Genomic DNA, 15,317 nt, shown 5'->3' on the forward strand with positions numbered 1-15,317 from the left:
GCAGCAGGAGGCAGACCGAGGAACCGATGCGTGCAGCCTCGATTGACGAACCGGGTTGAATTTCAAGATAGTGCCGAAAGCCACCTAATAAAAGCAAGAGCCAATTCAATAAGGCACTCTATAATTGGGGGCATTAGAATGATTACAAATCACCCAATCATAAAAGGGAAAATAAATCCAAATTACTGGGTGCCAAATTACTGGCTGTCTGGCAGGGACTACATGTCCCTCTGAAAGGAGGGAAAGGGAGGTGAAAAACCTCATAGCTGTGGAGAAACCCAGAGGAGACAGACAGATCTTTTTACCATCCTTGGGGGGAGCAGTCTTTGGAAGCTGTGCTAGAGGAAGCTTAGGTGGGGACATGCATGCTTACTCTCACTCCCTTGCACAAAGGCGAGCAACAGAAGGAAGGATGAAGCCAGAAGAGAGATGTCTGGAGGACATCTGCACCACTTGGAGAGGATCCGACACCCTGTAAACCAGAGGGAAACCTAAAAACCTCTTCTTGGCTAATGAGGGTGGCCGGAATGTTTGGCAAATCCTCCCTTATCGGAGAGAATTTAAGTTATTCACTACTCTTGCCCTTCACAGTAAAACATAAGGACCCAGGGAGGAAACTCCAGCCCGTTGCAGGACGGTTGTCCAATAATATCGAATGCTTGGCAGAAACAACACGGAACTTTAGGTCCAGAGGCGACCAGCAAAAACAAAATAACTAATTCAGAAGCCTGAAGGCTAACCCAACTGGTAGCAGATTGATCCAGAAGGTTGGACCTCAATAGCGGGAAGGCCATGAGAATCGGGGTGTGTGTAACAAAAAGTTATAAAGGGGCTACCCCTCACCCATTTTCTCTGCATGGGCTTGCCACAAACTGAAACTGGCTGCTCAGAAATGCTAATGTTCATGTTGTGTGCTATGTATTTTGCATGTGGGAAGTGCGTGTCAGATGTATCTATGTGCTATGGGTCAGCAGGTAGTGGGTGAATGGGATGAAATGTGATAGTGTGTGTGTTTGAATGTTCTGGGTGGGTGGGCGTGTGCCTGTGTAGAGAATACAGTGCGAGTGGATGTGAGAGAAGGTGTATGAGTGAGTGACTGGTGGGTGAATGAGTATGAATGTGATAGTGTGTTTCATGTTCTGGATGGTGTGAAGGCATCACAAAGTAAGACACAGACAACAGACTTAAAGTTCAAACTAAAAGATATTTATTAACTTAAATGTCAGGCTGGTTGAAGGCCTAACTTGCCCTATATTAAGGTGGAATGTCTCTACCTGAACAAAACTAAGGGAAGTCTGAGTCAAAGAGTTCAACTTTAAAGTCTGTGTGTCCAGAACCTATCCTTCCCCTCACAACTACAACTAATACATTTGTAGGGATGTCAAAGTCAAAAGAAACAGTGTTCAACTCAGTTCTGAGCTTCTTCCAGCTCACAGCTTACGTTCAGCTCCCCCTTCCCCAAGCACCAGAAAGTTCCATGAAAAAGTCTCACGATTACCTTTTTCCAGTTCAAGGTGTTATAGTTGAAAAATCACTTCTTGGGATTCCCTTACCCCCAAGCTTCAAGCAACACAGTTCATAGTAACACAGTTCGAAACACAGGTGTATTGAGACTCTGTTCTCAGGACAACAAGTAAGGTTCCTGAAAGTCTTAGGGTTCCCTTCCCCAAGACGTTGGCTCGACCACTTATACTTGATGCAATCTTTCCAAAAAGTCTCATCAAAACACTGGGTCAACCTGACCCTCCATCTGTTTTACGTCGCCAGTTCACATGCAGTGGTTTCATGAGGCTGTTCTTGCTTTTCCTATATTTCACCATTCAGGGCTCTCTGATCTAGGTGCAGTTGTTAGACCACACGGACCACCCAATACAGATCATGCAACGATAGCCCTGGGATTTCACAGCACATGCACAGGCTCCTTGGCACTTGCTTCTATGCACCAAGTAACCTTCACGTAGTTCCTTAGGTCGGCCTGTTGGCTGAATGTATGGTCCTGCTCTGTTGTGTCTCCTTCCTAGTAGACTTGTGGCCCTGCCAACAACTGTCGCAAACCTCCTGCCAAGCTGTGGGCTTGTCACACTGCAATTACCCATCAAAGTTCACTGTGTGGCTTCCTGTAGTCTTGCTATATTTAATTCCAGGTTGAATTCTCATGTAACATACATTCAGTATTGTTTTATTTCCAGTTCAATATTCAGTGTGCATTGTGATTGCTTAATTTGTAAGATCTCCTTCAGTTCAGTGATCAATATGCACTCATTTAGTTCTGTTTCAACATGTGTTTCTTTGTATCAAAGGTAAGTTTTCACTTAGTTCGATATTCAATATACCTTTATTTGTGTCAAAGGTAGGTTTTCACTAATTTCGGTATTCAGCGTGTGTTTCTTTGTATCAAAGTTACGTTTTCACTTAGTTCGGTATTCAACATGCGGACCGGTATTCGCTTGGATTATTTCAGGAGTGCCCCGGTGCTTAAACACCCTCCTGTCACTCACCAGCCTTGCACAAGTCCTCCCGGCAGCTCCCACGACTTCCTCTGCCTTCCTTAAGTAGGTATCCAGCCAGTGCGAGCCACGCTCGCCTGCCGTGTGCTTCACTGCTCATAATGGTCTCTTCTTTGTCCCAGTACTGTCAAGGGTTATATATGGAAGATTGAGGGGAACTGGTTTATAACAGCCCACCAAGGTTGGAGGAGGTTTAGGTTGGTCGTCAATAGGAAAAGAGGATACCATGTTTTGCCCAAGGGCACCCCACTCCTAATCCTCAAGGACCCTCCACCCAGGTGATCCTCCCTTGCTTTTCCACCCCCAGGGTCAGGATCCAAGAGTGATGGCTTTTCCCTGGCCACCTGCGCAGAGGATCCAAGGGGAGTAGGAGTGAGAATTCCCTCAGGTTTCTCACAATGGGTACGTGTCTGTGTGGAGAATGCATTGTGAGTGATTGCGAGAGAAGGTGTATGGGTCAGTGAGTGGTGGGTGAATGAGTAGGAATGTGATAGTGTGTGCTTGAATCTTCTGGGTGGGTGGGTGCGTTCCTGTGTGGAGAATGCAGTGAAAGTGGGTGTGAGAGGTTTATGGGCCAGTGAATGGTGGATGAGTGAATATGAATGTGATTTTGTATGTTTGTGTGTGTGTGTAAATGTTCATGGTGGGTGGCAGTGTAAGTGTATGTGAGAGTATGTATATGGGTGATTGACTGGTGGGTGAATGGGTACGAATGTGGTTGTGTGTGTGAATGTTCTGGTTGGGTGGGTGCATGCATGTGTGGTGGATGCAGTGTAAAAGAATGTGAGAGGAGATGTATGGGTGGGTTAAAGGGGATGCCTGCGTGTGTGTGTATTTGTAAGGCCCTGGGAGACTGGAGATCACAAGAGCATTTTTGACACATCCTTTATTGACATTGCACATTTTACACTGGTATTTCTGGGAAAAGCCAAGTTCATTTGTGTCATTACCTGGCTAGAATTGCATTTTGGTACAGCCAATCTAGCCAATGCTTACTGTGGCATGGCATTTATTACTCATCCTCTTTGATAAAGCAAGCATTATAAGTAGTATTACTTTGCTAGACTGACGTTTTGGTGTAGCTGTCTGTATATTTATTACTGTAGCACAACTTTTTATTAACTGAGCATCTATGATGAAGCAAGGATGATGTGTTATTATGGGTCTAGACTGGCTTACATTGGAACCAGTTTGAACATGTTTTCTTATTGTGACATATCACTTTTAAAGGCCAAAACAATAGGAGTATTGTCTTACATAGGAGTACTGGCATATATTGGCAGAGCCAGACTTGTGCCTAGTGCCAGTGATGATACAATAAAACGCATCTCAAAGCGAACATGAGTATGTTCTTATATCGGCGTACTAGCATATGTTTGTGGAGCCAGCATGGATATATATGGGCGCAGCCAACATGAACATGTTTTTCATGCTGGTATATATTGAAAGGACCAGCATGACAATGCATTGGGAAATGCGCCTGAGCACTTTTGGTGACTTGCATCTATTGTACTTTTTTTTCAGGAGTTACCCTACACCCTACAAAACTGATTGCAATCTTTCTGGCCTTCTACCCGAATTTTCACAGAAAGTGTGCTGTGTAATGCACCATTTTAACCCATTATTCAAAACATTTTCTCATGGGAGGGGGAAGAATCACCGGTGGCTGGTATATTTTGGGACCAGGTACTGCCCCCTTCTTTCTAAGCTATGTGAAACAATTAAGATTTGATTAAAAAACATATTTACTTGTTTCACTTGGAGTAGTGCATGCCCCTGCAGCGGCATAATTGTCATGGACATTGTGCACACGTGGTGATCCGGACCGGCCCGGGTTGTGGCGTGGCGTTTCCTGCGCTTTAAGGAGCGTGGTTGGGGGCCTTCAGCATAGCTCGCAGGGGGGCCCCCAAATGCTGTGCTATGCCACTGATTGGGCTCTGCTCACCTTAAACGTGTTGAAGTGTGTGGTGTGAATGGTTGAGACCCCTCCCCCACTCAAATTCCTTCTCGGAAAGGGCTTTGTGGAAGCTTCATTCACGGGCCAGTCCTGGGTGGTCAAAGAATAACGCACCTCGCACCACAGATGCATTGAGCCACCTCTTGAGGGACGTGCCGCCTCCTTCCCCCCCAACCTCACCCCATTAAAAAAGATTGAAGAGTCATGTATCAAAGCCTAGGACATTAAGGTATTATGCTCGGCTCTGGTTTGTGGGGGACAACATGTGGTTGCTTGTCATATAACTTAACGATAAATGCACAGAGACAGATGGCCTCAGCTTACACCCGCACAATAGGTTTCTTCTATCTTAGTAGTAGCTGAGTCATAGATACATTTATTACCAGGGAATATTGTTGATACTAAATCCTGGCCAATTATTTAATTTGCAGGCCTTGCTTGTGCAGCATATTGCTCCTGGGTAAACAGACAGCACACACCTCCCCAGTTCAGTGCTCTTTTGGCATCAATTCCACAGATAACAAGTACTTCTGTGTCCATTGATCTACAAATGTTTCATACACTAGTTGTAGCCTGCATTAGAGATTTCGGCTACCCTGTTACAAGTACTGCATTATGTATATTTTACATATAGGGTCCACATCGAATCTGTAAAATGACACTCCCCAAATGTAGGATAGTGGACAAACCTCGCCTCCCTCTGTGCCTCGGTTCTTATATCTGCCTGAAATGAGAGCGCCTGGAAACACGGGTGTTAGACGCATCTGAAGGTCGTGTGCCATCACTTCCCATGATGTCCGTTGGGAGCGTGGGTCAAATGACAGAGGTCAAAGGTCGTGCGATGTCACTTCCGCTACCTCTGGCATTTTGGTGAAATGATGTCCCTGGGGTGGGACCAGACTGATATGCAGACGGATATTTCTCCTTTGTGAACGGTCCAGTGAGCTAAAACGTCGTTGTAGACCCTCTTGAGTGGAAGAAATTCCATAGAACAAGGTATTAAACCTATGTTCATTCACAGTAGAGGGGCTCCCACACTCATTTATTTTTTATATAAAAAAGGACATTTGAACATTGTTCAGGTGTTTGTAATTTTACGAAACGATATATCCTTTCAGGAGTGTTTTGGTTCATACATGAAGTGTTGATTTCACAATTTCTTATAGCCATAAATTGGTGATACATTGATGGGTATCATTATCCTGCTTAATTTCCTTTTGCTCCATTTATATATGCAAATGATGTATGCAGGCTTTTAAGGAGGTGCATATGCAAATAAAAAAATGTAAAAAATGTATTCTGGTATATAAACTTGTGGTAAAATAAAAGAAGACAAATTTGAAAAAGAGAGGAATAAGGAGTATCTTACTCATGTAGATAAAGATTGAGTAATTAGCGGCCTACGCAGAAACATATTGGCACCGGGGTGGGAGGCAGGAATTGGCTCCCTCTCAAATGCCACTGTTCACCTCCACCTGAGAGATAGAACTGGTTCTGGATTCCGGCCTGGTGGGCCTCCCACTGCAGCCCTAGGGGGTCATGTCCCCTCTTGACAAGGTCATGTTACTGGCCCTGGCATACTATGCTAAAAAGACAGCATTCCACAAAGTGTTTGAACCTCTTAAAATCAAGAACTGAACAGAAATCCCCTGATGATTTCCAGAGTATGCAGAGAATAGAGACAAAAATCGGACCATGTGCCTGGTATGTGGAATCTGAACCATGGCATGTTTTTTTAATAAAAATCTGTTGATTTCCCAGAAACAGGATTGTTATTTTTACTGATGCCCTGGATAGAGGGGTTAACAACCATGTTTAAAACTGGTGAGATTGTTCTAAATTCTGTTGAATAACCTGTGGGTATGGCTTTCTGCACCCAAGAATGTATTATTTCCTGCCAGGCCTCCATGAAATAAACTGGAAGTCGACCCACTGCAATCTTTTCTCGCTGGTTGGTATAGTCATGCCTTAGGCCATTGGTTTGCAACCTTTGGCTCTTCAGGTGTTTTGACTGCAACTCCCATCAACCTGAGCCATCATAGTCAAGGTTGAGAGATCATGGGAGTTGCAGTCCAAGGCATCTGGAGAGCCACAGGTTTCAAACCCCTGCCCTATGTGGAGCTGGAGTCAAGGCAGAGGGACCTGATAATTTGCCACAAGCGAATACACTTCTTTCTCTTCCACAAAAGAAAACTCTTTTGACCGGAGTGGCTGCTGGAAGTGAAGAACTCCAAACACCTGTCTAGTAAACAACCTCCCCTTTCCATGGTATGAGATGTTGTGTTTCCTGCCCCTGGTTATTCTATGAAGTTTGGTTAAAAAGGAGATTTCCACAGGGCTTCCGCTTTTCAATTATGCATCTATAGGTGTTGGCAGCAGGATACAGATGAACTTCCTCATCAGCTGATGCCCACATGACATTGTAATTTATTTTAGATACATATTGGGCCCAATGTTCCATAATCTCTAGTAATGGACTGATGTCAATTCCTTCCTGATAAACAGAAGAGAGCGGTTGGAAACCTAACGACAGCGGCTGTACGGCATGGACAAAGTATGCTCCTGGTTGGATCGATGAGCATGTCCTCTACCAAGTGTTATCAATCTTTTTGTGGAGTGAAGTTACTTTGGCTAATAAGGTCTACCAGTTGCTCATCGAGCTCGACATGGCCTGGATATTTGCCATCAATGTTCATGAGTAAATACAACTTGAAGAGGTTGCTTAGGAAAAACATCTTTTCTGTATGTCTCCACTCATTCGATATCATAGTCTCCATGGCCCCCATGTAAACCTGTGGTCACCAGAAATCTTTATTGATCCTGCATGCAACCCCTTCAGCAGGAGAACCCCCTGTGTGCATGGATACATAATGTTAGGTTGATTTGGATAGATCCGCTACGAAATTAGGCTACGATCGTAGCTGAAACAGTAGTCACTGACTTCTAACTTCTGACTATACAATTAAATGAAAAGGAGGAATTGTCTCTGTTTAATATTTATAACAGATCACGGCTGTGGGGGGCCTAAGAACTTTGGAAAGATTGCATGACCTGTGATTAAGGTAGATACCTTGAATGTTCGGGGCTTTAACTCCCCAATTAAACGCACACAATTGTTTAGAAAACTCAGGCGCCTTCAGATGCACATAGTTGCACTTAAGGAAACGCACCTAGTGGCTAGGGACCAGTTTGGAACCCGCAAAAGGCTCTACCCGCACCATTTTAATGCATCAGCGAGAGAAGGGGTTGCGGTCCTGATACACAAAGACCCAGGATTAAGCACTGAGTAGCTCTTTTACTATTTGTCTAGTAGGTTCCCCCATTGTGGGGAGCCGTCAAAAAAAAAAAAAAAAAAAACAAAGACCCAGGATTAATTCCACATTAAGACCAAGAGGGGGAATGATTGGAGGACGATTATAGTGGTGGGCACTATACATGGGAAATTGGTGTCCATTGTGGCTTTCTATGCCCCGAATACCTCTCAGAAGTCATTTATGTTGCAAGTGATGGACTCACTGGAGTAGTTTGCGCAAGGTGAGTTGCTACTCCCGAGGGATCTAATCATGGCTATGGATGGGGGTCTCGACAGATCTACGCAAGCGGTGTACCCATCGACAGGCGTGACCTCGTGCAAACTGAAGGAGCGCCTCCGGGAGCTGAATCTGGTAGATGTTTGGCGCAATAGAAGCCCCGTGGATAGAGCATACACACACACCTTGCACCTTCACCTATCAGCATCAAGAATAGACTACATTTTCTTGTCAGCCAAACTAATCCAGCCTACTCTATCGGCCGAGATCAAACCAATGATGATGCCCGACCACAGCACTGTGGTGGTGGGGCTTGGAAGCTGGATGTGGAGACACCTGGGGCCCAGTGGAGGCTATCCCCAGAGTTGATGAGGGACCCAGTGTGCCTACAGGGGTTGAAGGATATGGTTAGGAGCTACCTTAGTATTAACTCTACAGCAGACACTTCCTATGGGATCCACTGGGACGCTGTTAAAGCAGTGGCTAAGAGGAATATTATATCTAATACAGCATCACTGAAACAGCTGTGAGGGAGAGAAGAACAGCGGCTCCTGCAGGAGTTAAGGGAAAATGAAAAGGGATATAGCAAGGCTCCTACAAGGAGAACCTTTAGAGAGGTCACCGCTGTAAAAACAAAACAGTTAAAACTGCTTAGAACTCAGAGGGCAGAGTATGCCCTGCATTGTCTCCGGCATCACTATTTGGAGCAGGGAAATGTCCCGGGGAGGTTATTGGCCTTGCTCCTTAGGCAACAGAGTGGCTCCTCCTTTATTCCAATCCAGAGAGACACCCAGAGCAGGGAGTGGGGGGGAGAGGGACATCTTATACAAATTCTACAGCTCGCTATATTCCTCAGACGAGCCTGATGCCCAGGAGCAGTGGGCATACCTGGACAGGGTGCAGCTGCCACAGATTTCCCCTGCAGACAGGGAAAAAAAGTGCCCCAGGCCTGATGGGTTCACTGCCCAATTCTACAAAGGGTTCGCACACATTTTGGCCAAACCCCTGGCTGATGTCTTCAATGCTATAAGGGAGGGGGGACTCTACCAGTATCCATGATGGAGGCACAGGTGGTACTATTACCCAAGCTGGGTAAAGACTGATAGCCCTATGGAACGTAGACTCAAAAGTCTTTATGAAAATCTAAATGTGGCGGTTAGAGAATCTTTTGCCATCCCTAATACACCCAGACCAATCGGGATTTATCAGGGGAAGGAGTACTACAGACAACATCAGCAGAGTTCTCCATCTAGTTGATAAGTCGAGCAGAAACCGGGCATACTCCCTCCTATTGGCATTAGATGCTGAGGAAGCATTTGACAGGGTATAGTGGGGATTCATGTGGCAAGTGCTCAACAGGTTTAACATAGGCTCTAAAATGCACCACACATACTAGCTAACTACTTTGACCCTTCGGCTCGCTTGTTAGTTAACGGGACCATTCCCCCAAAGATTCACTTAAAAAGAGGGACACGACAGGAATGCCCCCTGTCACCCGTTTTCTTTGCCTTGGTCATGAAGCCCCTCGCGAGGCATAAAAGGTCTGACAAGCAGGTTTCAGGTATCAAATTTGGGGGGGGCACAGAAAAAAATATATCTGTTTGCAGATGACGTCATACTGTCACTCACAGATCCGCTTAGCTCCTTGGCCCATGTCGAAGAAAAGCTGCAACCTTATGGGAAAGTCTCCGGCTTAAAAGTCAATTGATCCAAATCTGAAATTCTAGGGCTCAACATCCCCCAAAGTTTCGCTGAAGTATCTAGCGGTTAACATTCCAGGGAATCTGGTCCATTTATATAGACTCAACTACCCGACTCAAAAAGACCTGGCCTGTTGGCGCTCTCGACACCTATCCTGGTTTGTGAACATGACTGTCATCAAAATTAATGTGCTTCCACGCTTTCTGTATCTCTTCCAGTCGATCCCTGTCCATGACTTTCAGCGCACTCTGCAAGGCTGGGACGCCCTACTTCTGCAATTTTTGTGGAATGAGGCCTCCCCGAGGGTGAATAAGCACACACTATATACCCCAAGGGCTGAGGGTGGCCTATCCTTTCCCAAGCTTCTCAGTTACTATTTGGCAGCGCAGGTCAGACCCATGGTAGACTGGGTGCAAAAGGGCTCCTTGAAGATCTGGGTGGCCATGGAGCAGGCAGTGGTGGGTGGCATTTATGGACGCAGCCATGGGTGCCTAGGAGAGGACGTGCCCGGGGACTATACGCAAATCCCATGACCAGGTCCACCTTGGAAGCCTGGGATAATTTGAGTAGATCACCTGGGACCTGCTCCTTTCCATTGCCCTCCACCCTGTTTATCCACCATGATAGTTTCACCCCGGATAAATCTGATAAGGGATTTGAGAGAGGGCTGGGGTTAGCAAAGTGGGAGACCTTATTTGCTGAGGCGGAAATCAGAATGTTTGAGGAGTGCAAAAATGTTATGGGCTAACTGAGGGAAACTGCTTCCGATATTTGCAAGCCAGGCACTGAGTGTTTCACCCCTCTGTTAAGAAATGGGAAACTAGAGAGCCAAAGGGCTGAATCTAGGCTGTACAAAGCCATCAACTCACTTTCACTTCCCGAAAAGGAGATCCTATTGCGTTGGCTGGGAGAGAGAGCTGGGTAAGGAGATATCCCTTGATGCAAGGGAAAGGATATATGCAGGAAACCACTCCAAGCTATGCCTGCGGTTGGCGGAAACACAAGCCAGGATACTGGCCAGATGGTATCGAACCCCCTCCCGTTTACATCAGGTGTGCCCGGCTGTTTTGGAGTTATGCTGGACAGGGTGCGGGGCAGAGGGGAATCTATTGCACATCCTATGGAACGTCCCGGCATTGCAAGACCACTGGCTGGAAGTCAGGTCTAAGCTAAAGGATATAGTTGGCACAGAGGTTTAAGAAGACCCCCTACTATGTATCCTGGGCCTGAATGACTCGCTTAAACAAATATGCACAGCAGCGGAACTCATGTTGGTAGCATACCTGCTGCTGGCGGCCAAGCTTTCAATTTTGCATCTATGGACGAGACCTGAACCGCCATCTATTGGTATGTGGCTAGACAAAGTGTGGAACTCGTGTTATGGAAAAACGTACAGCTAATATGAGGAACTCTCTTCTGACTTTCACCGTGGTTTGGTCCCCCTTTTTGCACTACGCCCAGAGAGACTTTAAAGCCTTAATGTGCCCAACAAGGCTGAGAGCCCTCAATCTGGTTGAACTACCCTAGACTTGATCCTTTGACTCATTACGATGTACTTGTCCTGTCGGATATGTTGTGGTTATGCAATGCTATATCTGAGAGCACTCCTGGGGGGAGGTGTTTGGGGGGGATAGATGGTAAGGGGGACGAGGCAGGGGGGAGGGAGACGATGCTTTGCTAAAATGTTGTTCTATAATGTTGATGTGTGCCGGCACGGTCCGGAAGTTGTAAAAAACATCTGAAAACGTAATAAAATCTAACCTTTGAAAGAAAAAATAACTCTCAGGCGTAGCTCACTCTACTGGGCTCCCAAACGAAGGCCCCTGCCATCCACATGCCAGCCCACTTGCAGTAGTCCCTCAAACTGCCCTTCAGTTCCATAATTAGGAACGGTGGTCGAAGTGGACGGGAGCAGTGCTCCTCTACAAGTTTTACTGTTACTATCCTTGTATTTTAAACAGAGCCAGCAGAGAAGCACACTGTGCCAGATGTTGTAAGGCATCTGGCACCAAAGATTCAACTAGCTGTACAATTTGGGCCTCGGTCATGTGACTTGCAATCTGGCATGCCTTTTTCTCCTGTGGTGCTGATGTCTGTGACTTGATTTTCTAGGCGGAGTAGAAGAACCGGAAGAGAAGGGGGATATATGTCTTCTTTTCAACAACCAAGAAGCAAGCATGAGATCGGCAATGTTTATAAAAAAGGCCACCAATCAATGGCCCTTCATTGTTGAGCAGGCGTCAATATGGTTCAGTGCTACCTCTGCCAACCTCCATTTATCATTCTTTTTGGAGAACCTTGCTGAAAGGAATGCATCAATAAAAATCAACCATCTGCAGGTAACGCTCCTAAATATATATGTATATATGTACCTATAAATACATATATATTGTGACGGGGTGGCTCAGGAAGCAAGTCCAATGGTGTTTATTGGGAAATACACAAATTGTCTGTGGTTCTGATGGGAGTTCTTTAAGACAATATGGTTCTTTTGGGAACTTGCTGCTAGGGTCATCCCTCTCTAACTTGTCTACCCCAGATTTTTCCTCCTCCCGAAACCAAGGCATACATAACGGGATGCTAGTACTACCGGCAGGTGACCACTACTGTCTGTTGTTCTTCCTGGACTAACAGTGTTTCCCCTAAAACGGTGGCTATTTTACTCCCTAGGTCCTTTCTATCTTTCTCTAATTTAGTCCCACTTAGTGTTCTAGGAAGTTATGGACTAAGCCTTCTTTCGCCCAGTGTCACTCTCTCTCGTTCCACACGTGCTCTTACCCGAACCTTCACTACACTAGGTTCCTAGGATGTTCTCCTCCCACCATGTCACTATCCTTCCAATCTCTCACTCCTTCCTTCTACCTCCACACTTTGATCTTACGCCTCTTCCGATTTCTTCGCTTCTTCACTTACTACTAACGCCACTAATACCTCTGTTGTTATCTCCTGCTTCATTCTCCTACTCTAGCACCTTGCCTCTTGCTATTCTTATTGTTATATTCTCTCTCTGCTCCTACCACCACTCCTATTCTTCACTTCCTGTCGCTCTTACTGCTCTCCCTCTACTACTATGGTTCCATTTGTTAATATCCCCGCAAAAATATCGCCATACAAAAATATCGCCATATTTTTCCGGTGATATTAAGGCATGGACACCCCCGCACTCCCCACATTATTTTTAAAGGAGCGGGGGACACCCCCGCAACCCCTGCTCCCAAAACCCCCCAAAAGTATATATGTATATGCAGCGATATTTTTTGTAGGGATAATATGTAGTGATACCACTACTATTTCCACTCAGTTATTCTACTACCAACTACTGCTCTACTGCCTATTCCACTCCCAATATGTATCCTTCACACCCACTACCACTACTACTACCTCCTACATGCTACTCCCCACTATCACCTCCCACTCCCCACTATATCCAACCCAACTCCTACTACCTCCGCCACTACTACCACTCCACTACTCTCACTCTACCTCTACTCATCACACTCTCCACTCCCACACCCAAACACTCCACAGACCCCCTCTCTCCAAAAGCCTTCGCACTCCTGTCGCTCTCGCCTTCTCTGATCTCTCGGATGTCTCCACCACCTCATGTCCTTACCTAACTAACTCACCTTAAGTCACTCACACACACTTACTTAAATATCCCCCCGGCCCCCTGGGATTGGCCAATTACCTTAGCGAATCACGCACCTTCCTTCACGGAGTGTGGCGGGGGAAGGTGTTTGGGGAGCTTCACAGGTCTCATGAGGGCTTGTAAGGCCTGCCCCCTTCTTCCAACATGTCTGGGGTGGTCCATAAGGGACTTCTACTCCCCTCTTCCAGGGCCTTTTAAATTATAATCAAAATATCCCTGGTGGGTTGGTGGATGGCCTTCCTGCAGGCCATTTTTTTAATACATATATATTCCCTTGTGGGCTAGTGGAGGAAACAAACATGGTGCTGTTGTTGTGGCGGCACCCCCACCCCCTGCTGCCACATACATCATTGCTGCATCCTGCAGCGGCCGGAGTTGCTGCGTTCGTGGCCTTGTTCATGGCATCACTCTATTTTGTTTAGGCCACCACTGTGTGGTCTCCCTCTCTGGCTTCTCCAAGTGCTGTCTTCTGCTCGGTTCCTCGTGGCACTATCACCGCCAACGCTGAAGATAAGGAGGGTTCGGGAGGGGGCCTGCCCTCACCCAGACACCGGGGTGCAGGCTCCTTCCCTCCTCTAACAGGGCATGCGAACAGGCCTGGTGACAATATGTATGTATCTAAGTATATGCGTCTGTGTTTTTATAAAGCTCAAACCTACTTGGTAAGCAATGGAGCGCTGTACATAAGATAATGATGTGCATTTTGACAAATGTTTGTTTCCTGCATGGAAGGCCTTCCGTTTGTAGCGACTATGACGAGATAAGGGGGGATGCGAGGTTATTGTTTTGGTTTCAGCATTAGCAGGGGTCGGGAAGAGTGGGATGTCAGGGTATCTGTGAATAGCCAAATTGCAGTTTTCGTACAGGTAGGTTTACCTACAGAGGCTGTTCGCCAAAATAGTTTAGAAAAGCAGCCTACCTCCTTTCCTGAGCAAGGTTTTTCAATGAAAGTGTGAGCAGAGAGGAACTGGGTTGTCAAGAACTCTGAGGGTGAAGCAGAATTCAATCTGTGTGAAGAGCATTTTTGGGGCTTTGCACGAAACCTGTGTGGTTGTAGAGATTAAGGTCCTGTTCTAAATGGGTTATGTTAGGTTATATTATAAGGATTTGTACCGTGCCCCGCATGGTCCCTGGGCACTCTGGTGGATCTGGAAGAACGGGTGGGTTTGGTTAGTAGGTAGGAGAGGGAAAAGCAACATTCCAGTGCTTTGTGTTGATGTTGCAGATCAGATGTACCCTGAGCTCTGAATGTTAGTAAGCTTTCTGGGTGAGAACGGTAGGAGGCATCAAAGGCTTTGCGTTCAGAGGCCCAATCTCATGCTTATAGTGTGGGCATGTGTTGGCTGAGTATGTCGTTTGGAGTTAGAAGTCAACATTTGTGATATTCAAAGTATGGGTAGAGGGTCTTTTTTTAAACTGTATGCGAGTGGGTGGTTTGTGTTTGGTGAGTAAGGTGGAGAGAAATGAAGGGTTAGTCATAGGGTGGGGAGTGTTCTTAGGATATCCATAGTGCTTTCAAATCATTGCTCTTGCTGTCATTTGCAGTATTGTGGGAGGGGGGGGGTTGGCTTTGGTGGTTGATCCCTGAAAAAGTCCTGTTTTGAGGTTGATATTCTGGGCCACAGGGAAGAGATTATTTTATGGGGGCTCCTCTGCAGTTGTCAAACAGGTCCAGGTGCCCCCTTTGAAATTGGTTTTTGTGCAGTTGTGGCACGTATTGTGTATGTGTGCATGTGTGTATGTGTTTATGTATATATACAATGGGGAATTGGAAGGTGATTTGTTAGCTGCTGGTTGTGTCAGATCTTGTATAGTGAATGTGTGGTATTTTGTGCTGCTGCCTTTAATGGTCCAAGTGGGTATGGTGTGTTCGTCTCAGAGTATCTGTGAGTTGGATGTGTATTCATGTAAGTGTTTGAGGTGTTGCGATGCCTGAGTGTACTACATGCATGGGTAGGAGGTGGTTGAATACT

At 46.1% G+C, this 15,317-nt stretch overlaps 1 non-coding gene across 1 annotated transcript; it reads left to right on the top strand.

Annotated features, from left to right (window-relative positions):
- The first annotated feature begins 7,748 nt into the window (after positions 1 to 7,748).
- On the top strand, positions 7,749 to 7,801 carry LOC138522166 (U7 small nuclear RNA). Its single transcript, XR_011283267.1, has one exon. It is a non-coding gene; the product is annotated as a U7 small nuclear RNA (small nuclear RNA).
- Positions 7,802 to 15,317: the final 7,516 nt, after the last annotated feature.

Source organism: Ambystoma mexicanum, chromosome 13, assembly GCF_040938575.1.
Source record: "Ambystoma mexicanum isolate Mex_15411 chromosome 13, UKY_AmexF1_1, whole genome shotgun sequence".
In the NCBI taxonomy this organism is placed as follows: domain Eukaryota; kingdom Metazoa; phylum Chordata; class Amphibia; order Caudata; family Ambystomatidae; genus Ambystoma; species Ambystoma mexicanum.